This window comes from Artemia sp. Qi Xiang Cuo, chromosome 1 (assembly GCF_049724085.1).
Source record: "Artemia sp. Qi Xiang Cuo chromosome 1, ASM4972408v1, whole genome shotgun sequence".
Classification (NCBI taxonomy): Eukaryota; Metazoa; Arthropoda; class Branchiopoda; order Anostraca; family Artemiidae; genus Artemia; species Artemia sp. Qi Xiang Cuo.
This window is the reverse complement of record NC_142794.1, coordinates 27,616,261-27,633,856: the sequence shown is the minus strand read 5'-3', so window position 1 is coordinate 27,633,856 and position 17,596 is coordinate 27,616,261.

Sequence of the window (17,596 nt, the reverse complement as noted above, 5' to 3'; positions counted from 1 at the left end):
TCGTTTTATATTGACAGTCTTTTCAGGAAAATAGAAAATAATGGTTTAAATCTTTCCTTTTTTTAAGACTATAGTTTGGCCTGCTATTTGTATGCTGGAGAAAATTTTTCAGCACTTTTAAACAACATGAACCCTTTAGTAGTATCTTATATAAAGGTCCAAAACTATATGATATAAAGCAACTAATCCCTTTCTATTATGGACCTATAAAGTGACCCAGCATGTTATATTTGGAACTAGGGACGAGATTGTGCAATGCAACCAGACGGGTTTCAGTGTAAAAACTTTTGATTGTCACATTACGTATTCAAAAGGTTTAGTGAGCCTTCTGTAAAAAATATTGGTTTCAGTCATAGGGTAAGAAAATAATGTTTTTCGTATAAATAGTGTTTTTTATTGAAGATACATCCAAGCCACGCATGTTTCTGACTCAAAAATTTTCAAACACTAATAACCTCTAAGCTGAAGGTACCTTGCATCTTGTCTTGAATTGATTGGCATATGGTGTTAAATCCTTTACCAAAAAATAAGTCTATTTGCGAAAAAGGGTATAGCATTTGCGAATTGGACTGTATGAACGATCTTAATTGTTGATTGAATAATAGGGGTGTGAATGATTGTAATTAGTGATTGGATCGTATGAAGGCGATAAAAAAGGGTTAGACTGATTAGCAGTTAAGGTAAACCCGAAAGGTTGTTAACTCATAGCTTATTTATTATAAATTTGAAATAGTATCAATATATGAGAATGGTTGACGATGATAAAATGGCCCTGTGAGTTGACATTGCTTTACTTCACCGATGTGTTCTGTATAATACACAAGCACCGCTTGAAAAGTGTTGTCAATATAAAATATGTTCGAAAGTTATAGTATACTAAAAAGTTGATACTAATAGAGATGTAGATGTCAAGAAAAGAATTTTAATAATGAAATTCAGAACAATCCTTAGAAATCAATGCAAATCAAGTAGTGAGGTGTATATGAGCATGAACCGTCAAGGATCATAAGCACTCATGACCCTAACCACCAGAGACCTCAACCTCCAAAGGTCCTGTATCCCCAACCTCCAAGGGAACCCTCCCCCAACTTTTTTGCCCCCCCCCCCATTTTTTTGAATTTTTTTTACCTATTTTTTATAATTTTTTAACATGATATATTTTTTCAACTTTTTTTTACATCTCATAGAATAACATAAAACATACTTAAAAAAAAATGACATTTAATATTTTCCAAATTAAAAATGAGAATAATATAGAAATGTTAGTCGTGACTTTTACTATTAGATAAATACTGATTGTAGTAGCACTTTTTTTATTGGACTTTTATTGGAATTTCCTCTAGAGTCCTCTGTGCACAAATTTTATACATCTATTTCAAACTCAGATGAAGTTAGGGCTAGTCTCATAGATACCCTTTACAACAATAAAAAAGGCTAATTCTCCCGCAACTAACAAACCAGATAATTTGTTTGGCCTAAAAATACTATCTAATCTCCGTAAAGATTCGTCCATTATTATAACTAAAGCAGATAAAAGCAATTCTCTGGTTGTCATGGATACGACAGATTACGACACAAAAATTTATTCTCATCTAAATGACGAGACAACATACAGAACTCATTTTTAAGGTTAATTTAGACTAGGTTACGTGCGCGCACGTAACCTAGTCTAATTTAACCTTAAAACCGAAATAAAGATATGACTTTGCACGCCTCTCTGACTATGCATGTATCGTCGTGGGGTACACTCTCTTTGCCTATGTGTCTGGGTGGGTGTATGCTTATTCCAATGCATGTCTTTGTATGTTTGTATATCCGAATCTATGTATTTGTTTGTGTTTTTGTCTCTCTCACTCTCTTTGCCTATGTGTCTGGACAGGTGTTTGCAAGTAAAAGTGCCGGTCCTTGTAGGTTAAATGTCTAAATCTTTATATTTGTATGTTTTTTGTCTCTGTCACTCTCTTTGCCTTTGGGTTCTGGGCGGGTGTTTGCTTATTCCAGTGCGTTTCTTTGTATGTGTGTATATCAGAATCTATGTATTTGTTTATGTTTTTGTCTCTCTCACTGTCTTTGCCTATGGTGTTTGCAAGTCAAAGTGCCGGTCCTTGTCGGTTAAATGTCAAAATCTATATATTTGTATGTGTTTTTGTCTCTCTCACTCTCTTTGCCTATGTGTCTGGGCGGGTGTTTGCTTATTCCAATGCATGTCAGTCTGAATCTACGTATTTGTATGTGTTATTTGTCTCTCTCACTCTTTTTACCACGTGTCTAGGCGGGTGTTTGCTTATTCCAATGCATGTCTTTCTCGGTTTGTTTGACCGATTCTACTTATTTGTATGCGTTTTTGTCCTCCTATCTCTTTTACCTTGTGTGTCTAGGCAGGAGTTTGCATATTCCAATGCATGTGATTCTCGGTTTGATCGTCTGAATCTACGTATTAGTATGTTCTATTATCTCTCTCGCTCTTTTTGCCTGTGAGTCTGGCCGGGTGTTTGCTTAGTCCAGTGCATTTCTTTCTCGGTTTGAGTGTCTGAATCTACGCATTTGTATGTGTTTTTGTCTCTCTCACTCTTTTTGCTTGTGTGTCTGGGCGGGTGCTTGCTTATTCCAATGCATTTCTGTCCCTGTTTGTTTATCTGCATCTACACAATCGTAGGTGTTCTTGTCAGTTCGCCTCTTTGTGCCTTAATATGGAGGCGTGTCCTTTATTAGTACAAAAGACGTCTTCCAAATTTTGTGTATCTGAATATACGTTTTATCGTATGCTTTTTTCATTCTTCTCCTTTTTTCCTGTTTCTCTGGGTGGGAGTCTTCTTATTCCAATTTAAGGCCATCTCAGTCTCTTTAACAGAATCTACATATTTGTATGTTTTTGTCTCTTTTACTATTTTTGCTTGTGTGTCTTGGTGGGTGTTTGCTTACTCCAATTCATGTATTTCTAGGTGTGTGTGTCTGAATTTACGTACTTGTATGTGTTTTTGCCTCTCTCACTCTTTATGCAGGTGTGCCTGGGGCGGGTGTTTGCTTATTCAAATGAATGTCTTTCTCGGTTTGTGTGACTGAATCTACGTATTTGTATGTGTTTTTGTCTCTATAACTCTTTTTGCTTGTGTGTCTGGGCGGGTGTTTGCTTATTCCAATGTATGTCTTTCTCGGCTTGTGTGTCTGAATCTACGTAGTTGTATTTGTTTTTGTCTCTCTCACTCTTTTTGCTTGTGTGTCTAGGCGGGTGTTTGCTTATTCCAATGCATGTCTTTCTCAGTTTGTGTGTCTGAATCTATGTATTTGTATGTGTTTTTGTCTCTCTCACTCTTTTTGAATGTGTGTCTGGGTGGCGTGTTTGCTTATTCCAATGCATGTATTTCTCGGTTTGTGTGTCCGAATCTACGTATTTGTATGTGTTTTTGTCTCTCTAACTGTTTTTGTCTGTGTGTCTGTGCGGGTGTTTGCTTATTCCAATTCATGTCTTTCTCGGTTTGTATGTCTGAATCTACGTATTTGAATGTGTTTTTGTCTCTCTCACTTTTTTTGCCTGTGTGTCTGGGCGGGTGTTTGCTTATTCCAATACATGTCTTTCTCGGTTTGTTTGTCTGAATCTACGTTTTTATATGTGTTTTTGGCTCTCTCACTCTTTTTGCCTGTATGTTCGGGCGGGTGTTTGCTTATTCCAATGAATGTCTTTCTCGGTTTATGTGTCTGAATCCACGTATTTGTATGTGTTTTTGTCTATCTCACACGTATTTGTATGTTTTTTTGCCTTTATCACTCTTTTTTGCCTATGTGTCTGGGCGGGTGATTGCTTATTCCAATACATCTCTTTCTTGGTTTGTGTGTCTGAATCTAAGTATTTGTATGTGTTTTTTGTTTATCTCACTCTTTTTGCCTGTTTGTCTGGGGCGATTGTTTGCTTATTCCAAATGCATGTCTTTCTCGGTTTGTGTGTTTGAATCTACGTATTTGTATGTGTTTTTTGTCTCTCTCACTCTTTTGCCTGTGTTTCTGGGCGGTCGTTTGCTTATTCCAATGCATGTCTTTCTCGGTTTTTGTGTCTAAATCTACGTATTTGTATGTGTTTTTATCTCTCTCACTCTTTTTGCCTGCTGTCTGGGCGGGTGTTTGCTTATTCCAATTCATATCTTTTTTGGTTTGTATGTCTAAATCTACCTATTCGTATGTTTTTGTCTTTCTGACTCTTTTTGCCAGTTTGTCCGGGCGTGGGTTTGCTTATTCCAATGCTTTTTTTTCTCGATTTGTGTGTCTGTATCAAAGTATTTGATCGTGTTTTTGTATCTCTCACTCCTTTTGCCAGTGTGTCTGGGCAGTTGCTTTCTCATTACAATGCATTTCCTTTACGTTATGTTTGACTGAATCTTATGCAATTGACTAAGTTGTTTCTATGTCAATCTTTTTATTCTATGTTCTGAGTGGGTGTTTACTTTTACTAGTTCGCGTTTATCTTGGTACGTTTATATAAATCTATTTTTTTGTATGTGTTTTTGGTTCTGTCATTCTTATTGCCCGTGTTTCTTGGTGGATGTTTGCTTATTGCTATGCATGTCGTTCTCGGTTTGTATGTCTGAACCTACAGTCTCACTCTCTTTGCCTCTGTGTTTGTGTGTGTGTGTGTGTGTGCGGATGTTTGCGTGTCCCATTGCCTGTCTTTGTCGGTTTTTGTAGCTGAATCTATTCTTTCACTCTCTTTGCCTATATGTGTGTGTGTGTGTGAGTGTGTTTGCGTGTGTGTGTGTGTGCGTGTGTGTGTATGTGTGTGTGCAGGGGCGGATGTTTGCTTCTCCCAGTGCTTGTCTTTGTCGGTTTGTATGTTTGAATCTATGTATTTGTATGTGCTTTTGTTTCTAATAAAACCTCTATGAATCTGCTAGCATACCCTAGAAAAAATGGAAATATAACAAAGTAATAGATAACATATTTTTAATGAAATAATGACATGTATGTTATTAATATAAATATATGGTAGACAAAGTATTATACATTATTAATATCAGTGAAAAACTTTGGACATTTTGAATCTGTTCCATAAAATGGGTCACCATGTTTTCTCTTGATACTATAGCAGTTGTTTTCTCTTAGTTCGTAATCAGTAGAATAATAATTATTCCATTTAGAGTCATACACAATATTTACATGTGTGTTATCGACAGGCTCAATATGCGTTTCGTCTTTGGTGTTACTTGGTTCATTGACTGTTTGATCAATGGCAGCAATGTTTGCTGGTAATTTGTTCTTGATCGATTCATCTTTATTTTCCTTAGTGATATTTTCTGCCAATGCCTTTTTTATTTTTCTGGCAATTTCACTGTCTATTTTCACATTATTTTTACAAAGGTAACAGTTCCGGCACGTAGACAAGATATGGTTTATGATATTTGTAGATGAGTAGGCCTTTCTTTTCGTCTTTGCTTTTCATTTGAATGCTAATACCCGAAAGCTAACGATATGGTTTAACACTGGGTAACATGTTACCACAAGCGCTGGCAAGAAAATGCCCCTCTTCATCAACTATTATTTTTATGTTGGCCTTCTCTTTGAGTGCAATCATCTCCGGAGATCTCAATGTCACATATCCACCAACATAAGAGTTGAATTCTTTTGGTACTCCAAACAAATTTAATTCCTTACTGTCATGACAATGCACGCATACGTTTCCGATAGTGTTACCACTTGTACCTATTTCATAGTTTAAATACTTATCCTTGCCAGCATTCAATGCTACAATTATAGTATCATGTGAACACACTTTCTTTACATGTTCCATGTTCACTTTTATATAGATATTAGTTATATGGCTGTCGTTCCAATGTTTAAAAATTAGTGATATAATACATTCTATAACCTAGATAGTGTTAATAACTGGCGATAAAGTACCAGTGGGAAAGCCGCATCGTGTCTCTGAGCAAGCTTAGAGTACAATTGAAAGAGCCATAAGCATATTTCATGTCATTTTAAGATACGTAAAAAAAAGTTGTTTTTTGCCTAAATTAATAAAATATAAGATATTATTTGTCAATTGCTCCCCATAAGCGAGACGAAAATAGCGACGAAGACCACACTGCCTTTCCATAACAAACAACAAAAACACGAAGAACAACAGGGAAATCTTTTTGCAAGACAGTTGAGATAATGTGGTTTTATTGGTTGCATGTTGCTGTGAGTCTTTTTTGTTTTATATATTTTTGTCTTGCTGAGGACGGCCCTTGGATATAGGGCTGAAATATTGATTCAAATTATCTCCACTATCTTGCAAAAAGATTTTCCTGTTGTTCTTCGTGCTTTTGTTGTTTGTGGTAGATTATTTGATTTTATTTTGCTCATTTTTGGTTTAATGGAGTTCTTTACTTTTCTTTGAAAAACTTATTTTGTGGAAAAAGTTTTTTTAAATTAATTTCTGTTCGTTTTATATTGCCAGTCTTTTCAGGGAAAAAGAAAATATTAGTGTAAATCTTTTCTTTTTTTTAAGACTATAGTTTGGCCTGCTATTTGTATGCTGGAGAAAATTTTTCAGCAATTTTTAACAACATAAACCCTTTAGTAGTATCTTACATAAAGGTCCGAAACTAGATGATATAAAGCGACCAATCCCTGTATATTATGGACCTATAATGTGAAAAAGCATGTTATATTTGGAACTAGGGACGAGATTGTGCAATGCAACCAGACGGGTTTCAGTGTTAAAACTTTTGATCGTCACATCACGTATTCAAAAGGTTTATTGAGCCTTCTATAAAAAATACTGGTTTCAGTCATAGGGTAAGAAAATCATGTTTTTCGTATAAATAATGTTTTTTATTAAAGATACACCCAAGCCACTTATGTTTCTGACTCAAAAATTGTCAAACACTAATAACCTCTAAGCTGAAGGTACCTTGCATCTTGTCTAGAATTGATTGGCATATGGTGTTAAATCATTTACCAAAATCAAATTACTCTATATGCGAAAAAGGATATAGCATTTGCGAATTGGACTGTATGAACGATCTTAATTGTTGATTGAATAATAGGAATGTGAAAGATCCTAATTAGCGATCGGATCGTATGAAGGAGGTAAAAAGGATTAAACTGATTAGCAGTTAAGGTAAACCCGAAAGGTTGTTAACTCATAGCTTATTTATTATAAATTTGGATTAACATTAATCTATGGGAATGGTTAACGATGATAAAATGGCCCTGTGAGTTGACATAGCTTAACTTCACCGATGTGTTCTGTATAATAGACAAATACCGTTTGAAGAGTGTTGTCAATATTCAGTCACACAAACCGAGAAGGACAAGCATTGGAATAAGCAAACACCCGCCCAGACACACAGGCAAAAAGAGTGAGAGAAACAAAAATCATACAAATACGTAGATTCAGTCACACAAAAAGAGGAAGACATGAATTGGAGCGTCACGCAAACCTTCTCGGTTTGTGTGACTGAATTTACTTAAATATATGTGTTTTTATCTCTCTCACTCTTTTTGCCTGTGTGTCTGGGCAGGTGTTTGCTTATTCCAATGCATGTCTTTCTAGGTTTGTGCGTCTGAATCTACGTATTTGTATGTGCTTTTGTCTCTCTCACTCTTTTTGACTGTGTGTCTGGGCGGGTGTTTTCTTATTCAAATGCATGTATTTCTTGGTTTGTGTGTCTGAATCTAGGTATTTGTATGTGTTTTTGTCTCTCTGACTCTTTTTGTTTGTGTGTCTGTGCGGGTATTTGCTTATTCAAATGAATATCTTTATCGGTTTGTGTCTGAATCTATGTATATGTAATTGTTTTTGTCTCTCTCACTCTTTTTGCATTTGTGTCTTGGCCGGTAATTGCTTATTTCAATACGTGTCTTTCTCGATTTGTGTGTCTGATTCAATGAATGTGTATTTGTTTTTGTCTCTTTCACTCTTTTTGTCTTTGTGTATGTGCGGGTGTTTACTTATTACAACGCATGTCTTTTTCGGTTTGTGTGTCTGAATCTACGTATTTGTATATGTTTTTGTCTCTCTCACTCTTTTTGCCTGTGTGTCTGGGCGGTTGTTTGCTTATTTCAGTGCACGTCTTTCTACGTTTGTGTGTCTGAATCTATGTGTTTGTTTGTGTTTTTTTCTCTATCACTCTTTTTGTTTGTGTCTGTGCGGGTGCTGCTTATTCCAATGCATGTCTTCTCTGTTTGTGTGTCTTAATCTACGTATTTGTATCTGTTTTTGTCTCTCTCACTCTTTTTGCCTGTTTATCTGGGTGGGTGTTTTCTTTTTCAAATGCAAGTGTGTTTTAGTTTTTGCTTCGTATTCTGTACTTATTTATGTGTTTTTGTCTATCTAGATGTTTTTGCTCTTGAGTTTGGTCGGTATAATTATGTCTCCAAAGCCAGACCTAATAGGTTTGTGTGACTGTCTCTTATATAGTGTATGTGTTTTTGTCGAGATAACACCTTTTGCCTGTGTCCTGTGTGTCTGGGCGGGTGTTTGCTGATTCAAATGTATGTCTTTCTCGGTTTTGTGTTTCTGAATCTACGTATTTGCATGTGTTTTTTCACTCACACACTCTTTTTGATTGTGTGAGTTTTGGCAGGTGTTTGCTAATTTAAATGCATGTATTTTTCGTTTTTTGTGTGTGAATCTATGTATTTGTATGTGTTTTTGTCTCTCTCACTCTTTTTGCCTGTGTGTCTGGGCGGGTGTTTGCTTATTTCAATGCATGTCTTTCTCGGTCAGTGTGTCTGAATCTACATATTTGTATGTGTTTTGTCTCTCTCATTCTTTTTGCTTGTGTGTCTGGGTGGGTGTATGCTAATTCCAATGCATGTCTTTCTCGGTTTTTGTGTCTAAATCTACGTATTTGTATGTGTTTTTATCTCTCTCACTCTTTTTGCTTGTGTGTCTGGGCGGGTGTTTTCTTATTCCAATGCATGTCTTTCTCGGTTTGTGAGTCTGAATCTACGTCTTTGTATGTGTTTTTATCTCTCTCACTGTTTCTTTGCCTGTGTGTCTGGGCGGGTGTTTGCTTAGTCCACTACATGTCTTTCTTTGTTTTTGTGTATGAATCTATGTATTTGTATGTTTTTTTTTCTCTCTCACTGTTTTTTTGCCTATGTGTTTGGGCAGGTTTTTGCGTATTCCAATGCATGTCTTTCTCAGTTTGTGTGCTTGAATCTACGTATTTGTATGTGTTTTTGTCTCTCTCACTCTTTTTGCTTGTGTGTCTGGGCATGTGTTTGCTTATTCCAATGCATGTCTTTTTTGGTTTTTGTGTCTGAATCTACGTATTTGTATGTGTCTTTGTCTCTCTCACTCTTTTTGCCTGTGTGTCTAGACATTTTGAATCTGTTCCATAAAATGGTTCACCATGTTCTCTCTTGATACTATAGCTGTAATGCTTTTCGTATTTGGTATTATTTGGTTCATTGACTGTTTGATCAATGGTAGTAAAGTTTGCTGGTACTTTGTTTTTCATCGATTCATCTTTATATTCCTTAGTGATATTTTCTGCCAATGCCCTTTTTATTTTTCTGGCAATTTCACTGTCTATTATCACACTATTTTTACACAGGTAACAGTTCTGGCACGTAGACAAGATATGGTTTATGATATTAGTAGAAGAGTAGGCCTTTCTTTTCGTATAGTGTTAGGCATACGTTTCCGATAGTGTAACCACTTGTACTTATTTCATAGTTTAAATATTTCTCCTTGTCAGCATTCAATGCTACAATAACACTATCATGTGAACAAACTTTCTTAAAATGTTTAATCTTCACTTTCTATAGATATTAGTTGTGTTTATCGTTCCACTGTGTAAAAAATACTGATTTAATACATGCAATAAACTAGGTAGTGTTGATAACCGGCCATAGAGTACCAGTGGAAAAGCTGCATAAAGTCTCTAAGCAAGCATAGAGTACGATCGTTAGAGCCATAAGCATATTTCATGTAACTTTAAGATGCTTAATAAAAAGTCCAAAAAAACAATTTAGTCCAATAAAAAAAGTGCTACTACAAACAATATTTGTTTAATAGTAAAAGTTACGACTAAAATTTCTATGTCATTCTCATTTTGAATTTGGAAAATATTAAATCTGATTTTTTATGTTTTAAGTATGTTTCATGTCATTCCATGAGATATAAAAAAAGTTGAAAAAATATATAGTTAAAAAAAATAAAAAAAGTTAAAACAAACCTAAAAAAAAAAACAAATCAAAAAAAATGGGGGAGGGGTGGCCAAAAAGTTGGGGGAGGGGTACCTTGGAGCTTGGGGATAAATAAACTTTGGAGGTTGAGGTCCCTGGTGGTTAGGGTCATGGGTGCTAATGATCCTTGACGGTTCATACTCATATACAGCTCACTACTTTATTTGCATGGATTTCTAAGGATTGTTCTGAATTTCATTATTAAAATTCTTTTCTTGACATCTATATCTCTATTAGTATGAACTTTTTAGTATACTATAACGTTAGACCATATTTAATATTGACAACACTGTTCAAACGGTACTTGTGTATTATACAGAACACATCGGTGAAGTAATGCTATGTTAACTCACAGGGCCATTTTATCATCGTTAACCATTCCCATAGATTGATGCTATTCCAAATTTATAATAAATAAGCTATGAGTTAACAACCTTTTGGGTTTACCTTAACTGCTAATCAGTTTAACCCTTTTTTACCGCCTTCATACGATCCGATCAATAATTAGGATCATTCACACCCCTATTATTCAATCAACAATTAAGATCGTTCATACAGTCCAATTCACAGATGCTATACCCTTTTTCAAAAATAGTTATTTTTTTTGGTAAATGATTTAACACCATATGCCAATCAATTCTAGATGCAAGGTACCTTCAGCCTAGAGGTTATTAGTGTTTGACAATTTTTGAGCCAGAACATGCGCGACTTGGATGTATCTTTAGTTAAAAAACATTATTTATACGAAAAACATGATTTTGTTATCCTATGACTGAAACCAGTATTTTTGACAGAAGGCTCAATAAACCTTTATAATAGGTAACGTGACGATCAAAATTTTTGTCACTGAAACCCGTCTGGTTGCATTACACAATCTCGTCCCTAGTTCCAAATATAACATGCTTGGTCACTTTATAGGTCCATAATATAGAGATTGGTCGCTTTATATCATCTAGTTTCGGACCTTTATATAAGAGACTACTCCCTTTTAAAAACTTGCACACAAATAGTAGTGTTTAATTTAGTTTCATAACTCCTCTAGTTGACCTGAAATAGTAAACTTGATACCATTTGCAAAAAAATGTTTACTTTCTTTGATAGCTTGCATACATTTAAGCTATTTCGATTTGGTTAAATTTTAAGAGCAGAAGCAGCCCCGAAAGTTTGAATATAATACCCTCAGTCATTCTTGAATTACTGCTGAGATGCTTAATGAGAATTAGCATTAACACCGTGAATTTTGATTTAATCTTAACTTACAAACTTTGCCCTGGGGACTCTGGGGGGTTTGTCATTCTTAAATAGATAATTTCCAAAACTTTCAAATACGTTGAACAAAATGGCTATCTCTAAAATTTGATTGAATGTGTTTGGGGAAATGGTGGGCGTGAGAGTCAATTATTCTCCACTCACTTTCGACTATTAAAAAGGGCCATTTCAATTTCCAAACAAATGAGCCCTTTTTGAAATTTTTACAACATTTTTCTATATAAACCTTATATGCCCCCAGGACATAACTTACAACCCTTACATTGAGGGCTCTAAGGGGGTTATCATCCCAAAAGACTTAATTTTCAGAACTTTCGAAAACGTTGAACAAAATGTCTATTCCAAAATTTTGATCCGACGCTTCCAGGGATATGGTTAGCGTGAGAAGGAGTCTTGTTATCTTTAGCTCAAATGCAAAAATCAAAAGGAAAGCGTTATATTCAATTTCTAATTGAACTAGCCCTATCTGATGTTTATATAACGTCGTTTTAAATGGGTACATTGCATGCTCCCAGGGTATAACTTACAATCCTTGCCCTGAGGGTTGTGGGGGGGATGGGTTGTCACCCTTAAAGACCTAATGTGGTAAAGCCTTCTAATTAAGTAAAATTGGAATTTAGTAAAAATATATTAAGAAGCAAATACAAAGTTTCGAAATACCACTTTTTATTAAGATAAGGAACATATCCTGCCACGTTTCTGCTTAGCGGGAAATTGAGAAATCACCACTTCCTAGCTATTGCGTCGGTTGGGTCCAGGAAAGTGTGGTTGATAAAAATTTATAAATGATACATTTTATGGGAAGGGGTAGACTGATACTAACTTTATGCCGGACTGACCTCTGGTCCGTTAATTTAGAATTACCTTGGAATAACATTTTCATAAGAATATATAACATAACATTTTCATGAGAATATATACGGATTGCTGTTGTGAAAAGCGTTCAAGGAAGACAGGACGGAAAAATCAACCCATAAGCCCTTGGATTAGTGATGGACTGCTCCAGGGTATTAACAGAAAAAATAAAATATGGATGGATTACACAAATGACCCATGCATTGCAACGCTGGAGAAATATGAAAAATATAAGAAATGTCTTCGATCAGTTTTACGTAAAGCTAAACGAGATTATTTCAGTGAGAAAATAGCTGAAAGTGGCAAAAATTCTCGGAAAATATGGAAGGTTGTTAACTCTATACTGCATCCCTGCAGCCCCCCACCTGAGCTTCCATCTAAATTATCTGTCAATGGGGAGACAGTAACAGGACCAGATAACGTTGCAAATGCATTGGGAACATTTTTTGCAGAAGTGGGCAGAAAAACAGCAGATTCTGTTGGGAATTCCGAGAAGAGTTTTAAAGATTACCTTGGCCCGGCATGCACTAAGTCCATGGCAATAGCACCTATCTCTCCATCTGAAATTCTGCTAATCGTACTAAATCTAAGAGGCAATTCGGCTTCTGGGTTCGACCGAGTACAAACCAAAGTGTTAAAAGCAGTTGCCCCTTCAATCATAGAGCCCCTTACTTACCTCATAAATTTGTCTCTGCACAAGGGCACTTTCCCAGAACTGCTAAAGAAAGCTAGAATAATTCCACTGCACAAAGGGGGTTCTCGAGTTGACCCGGCTAATTACAGACCTATTTCTATCCTCTCAGTTTTTTCAAAAGTTTTTGAAAAACCTATGCAACAGCAGCTACTCTAGTTTCTGGAGAAGAAAGGGTTTCTTAATAATCGCCAGTTTGGGTTCAGACCAGGGCACTCCACATAGGATGCACTAACGGCGTTAAGTTTATTGATAAACAAAGCTTAGGATTCTGGTCTACTACCTGCTGCGGTTCTGCTTGATATCAGGAAAGCATTTTATAGCATGTACCATTCAATTCTCTTTGGGAAACTGGAACATATAGGAATAAGAGGTGAAGCTCTGGATTGGTTCAGATCATATCTGAGGGACCGCAGGATTTATTTGGGAGAAAATCCTGGAAACGATGTGCTCGTTAACTGCGGTGTCCCCCAGGGCTCAATATTAGGACCATTACTTTTCCTGATTCATGTTAACGATCTGAGTCGAGTGCTGAACCCGGCATGAACACATCTTCGCTGCTGTAACTTGTGCCAGGATGAAAACTCCCTCCAGTCTGAAGGTGAAGATGATGAGCTCGTGGCCTTTGCCGATGACACCACGCTTGGTTGCTGTGAAACGGATAAGACAACGCTCATGTCCAAACTGAGGGAGATTCTGGAGGGGACGTATCTCTGGATGGATGCTAACCGACTTGTTATTAATGTTGAGAAATCTTGCGTTCTATTTTTTTCCCGGGTTGGAAGTGTCAATCCGGAAATATGTGGTATCCAGATATCCAGAGGTGTGATTAGTCGGCCAGAAAAGCATTTTGCAAAATACCTAGGAATCCTCCTCGATGAGAACCTATCATTCGTGCATCATATTCAAGCAGTAGAGTTGAAGCTATCCCGGAATTTTGGAATAATAGAAAAACTGAAAAGCGCTTTGCCGCAGAAAACACCGGTCCTCCTGTAAAACGGTTTTATAAAACCCCATTTATAGTATTGTGCAATGATCTGGCAATCAACTTTTAAATCCCACCTGCGAAAACTGAATTAGATTCATCAACGATGCCTGATATTAATTGGAAAAAATGAAGAGTACTTGTCATTAGGGTCCCTGCATCAATTATCATGCTTGACCTTTGTGTTCAAGTTTTTAGCTGGAGAGCTGCCATCTGCGCTTAAAAAATTATTTCGACCTATTTCAGACCAGCATAATTTGCATACCCGATCATCATCAAACCTGCAAATACCCCTCACCCCGACCGTGCGATCAGATTTCGCTCCTAACTTAGCTTGTGCAGAGATATGGAACTTGATCCCAGAAGAGCTGAGAGGTCGGAGCTCCCTCGTATCATTTAAAAAAAAATTAAAAAATCATTTAATAGCATTACAAATGAATAGTTAATAAAAAAAAAAAATAGAATTAAATGTAAGTAGTAAATTTAAATTACAAATGTATGATTTTTAAATATGACGGGGTCGTTTCCCCTGAGGGTAAGGAATGGGAAGGTAATAGTTTTAGTTATTTGGTAAATGAGGGGTATGGTTGTGTCTGAGATTCGGAGCGGTGTCAATTCTGCGTATTATGTTAAATTTTAATGATTTTGGTTCTCGGCGTCCAGGAATGGACTAAGTATTTTGATTATGTGTGATTTATTCTTTTCATTTGTTAATAAACCCATTGAACATTGAAAAAACATTGAATATTGTCGGATCATTGTAAGTGTCTAAGTATCTTATTATATATTATTGTAATTTTCTGAGACTTGTGGTCTACTTGGGACAACCAGTCCCAGTAGAATATATATATATATATATTATCAAACCTTGTATCAGTACATGTCAACTGAATAAAAGTATTGTATTATAGCCAACCTCTCTATAATCTACCTTTAATCCCTCGAACATGCCCAGCTGGTACGCCGGTCATAGCTTAGGGCACGCTACCAAAGTTTAATTATCTTAGGGCCATAGTTTATCTCCCCTATAAAGGGAGAATTAAGGCATCAACCACAACATCACTTAAATAACATAAAAACAACATTACCACACTAATTTCCGAAACTTTCAACTACGTTGAATAAAATGGCTATCTAAAAATTTTGATTGGATGTGATTGAGGAAAAAGTGGGCGTGAGAGGGGGATTAGTTGCCATCAAATCACTTTCGACTATTAAAAAGGGCAATAGCCCTGTGTATCTCCAATCGAATGAGCCCTTTTTCAAGTTTCTAAGACAAAGTATTCAATAAAAACCATATATGCCCCCAGGGAATAACTTATAACCGTTGCCCTGAAGACTGTGGGGGGAGTGTCCTGCTCAAAGGCATAATTTCCTGAACTTTAAACTGCGTAGAACAAAATGGCTATCTCAAAATTTTGACTGGATATGTTTATGGCAATGGTGGGCGTGGAAGGGGTGTTAGTTGCCTTCCAATTACTTTCCACTATTAAAAAGGGCACTAGCCATTTCAATTTCCAATCGAATGGGCCCTTTTTGAAGCTTCTACGACAACGCGTTCTATAAAAACCTTATATGCCCCAGGATATAACTCACAAACCTTGCTCTGAGGGCTGTGGGGGAGTGTCCTCTTCAAAAACATAATTTCTATCAGGAAATCAACAACGCTGAAAAATATGACTATCTAAAAATTTTAATTGGACGTGTTTGGGGAAAGGGTAGGTGAGAGAGGGGGGTTAGTTGCCCTCAAATCCTTTTCGACTATTAAAAAGGTCACTAGACCTTCGAATTTTCAATCGAATGAGCCCTTTTCAAGTTTCTACGAAAAAGATTTCAATAAAAACTTATTTGCCCCCAGGGCAAAACTTATAACCCTTGCCATGAAGACTGTGGGGGGATTTCCTGCTCTCAGGTATAATTTCCAGAACTTTAAACTGCGTGGAGCAAAATACCTATCTCAAAAATTTGAATGGATGTGTTTGGGGAAATGGTGGGCGTGGAAATGGTGTTAGTTGCCCTCCAATTACTTTTGACTATTAAAAAGGGCACTAGCCATTTCAGTTTCTAATGAATGAGCCCTTTTTGAAGTCTCTACGACAACGCGTTCTATAAGAACCTTATATGCCCCCAGGGCATAAATTACAACCCGTGCCCTAAGAGCTGTGAGGGGGTTGTCATCCTCAAAAACCTAATTTCCAGAACATAAAACTACGTCGAACAAAATGGCTATCTCAAAATTTTAATTGTATGTGTTTGGGGAAAAGGAGGACGTAAGAGGGGGGTTAGTTACCCTCCAATCACTTTTGACTATTAAAAAGGGTACTACGCCTTTGAATTTCCAGTCGAATGAGCCTTTTTTGAAGTTTTTACGACAACGCCGTCTATAAAAACCTTATATACCCCCAGGGCATAACTTACAGCCCTGAAGGCTGTGGGAAAGTGTCTTCCTCAAAAACATAATTTCTAACTGGAAATCAACTAAGTTGAACAAAATGGCTATATCAAAATTTTGATTGGATCTGTTTCGGGAAATGGTGGGCGTGGGCGGGTGTTAGTTGCCTTTCAATCACTTTCGACTATTAAAATAGTCACAAGCCACTCAATTTTCCAATTGAATGAGCCCTTTTCGAAGTTTCTACGACAACTTCTTCGATACGAAGTGCCCTGCTCTAAAGGAAAAAAAATAATAATTAATACATTGTGCCAACATCGTTCTTATATACCCTCAGGGCATAACTTAAAACCCTTGCCCCTAGGGTTGGTGGGGAGTGTCCTCCTCGAAAACATATTTTCTACTTGGAAATCAACTACGCTGAACAAAAAGACTATCTCAAAATTTTGAATGGATGTGTTCGGGGGAATGATGGGCGTGGGGAAGGCTAGTTGCCCTTCAATCACTTTCGACTATTAAAAGGAGCACTCGCCCTTTGAGTTTCCCATCGAATGAGCCTTTTTTGAAGTTTCTACGACAACGCCTTCTATAAAAACCTTATATGCCCCCAGGGCATAACTTACAACCCTTGCCCTGAAGGCTGTGGGGGAGTGTCCTCCTCAAAAACCTAATTTCTATCTGGAAATCAAATACGCTGAACAAAATAGCTATCTCAAAATTTTGATGGGATGTGTTTTGGGGAATTATGGGCATAGGTGGGGGGCTACTTACCCTCTAATCACTTTTGCCTATTAATAGGTCACTAGCCACTCCAATTTCAAATTGAATGAGCCCTATTCGAAATTTCTAAGACAACTCCTCCGATACGAAGTGACCGGATATGGAAAAAAAAATACTTTGTGCCAACATCATTCTTTACTTAATCAGCGCAATCACGCTGCCTATAAAATAGTTGTGGTTAAAATTATGATAAAGCACTAACTCTAGCCTAAGTCATTAATTATTGTTATCTACCATCTCTTAATCTTCTAGCCCTTTGCCGGTCATGCAATGTTTTTTTTCTCGGTTGTTTGGGTTAGCTAAGGTGTGTCGATTGATAGAAGCTCTTAACTGATTACCTGACCTTAGTTTATTTGCTGGTTGAACTTTTGAAGGTTTAGATTTTGATGGCAAAGGTGCAAGTTGTGGAGGCCACCTAGGTGTTGTCACTGATACAGGTTGCTTTCGTGCT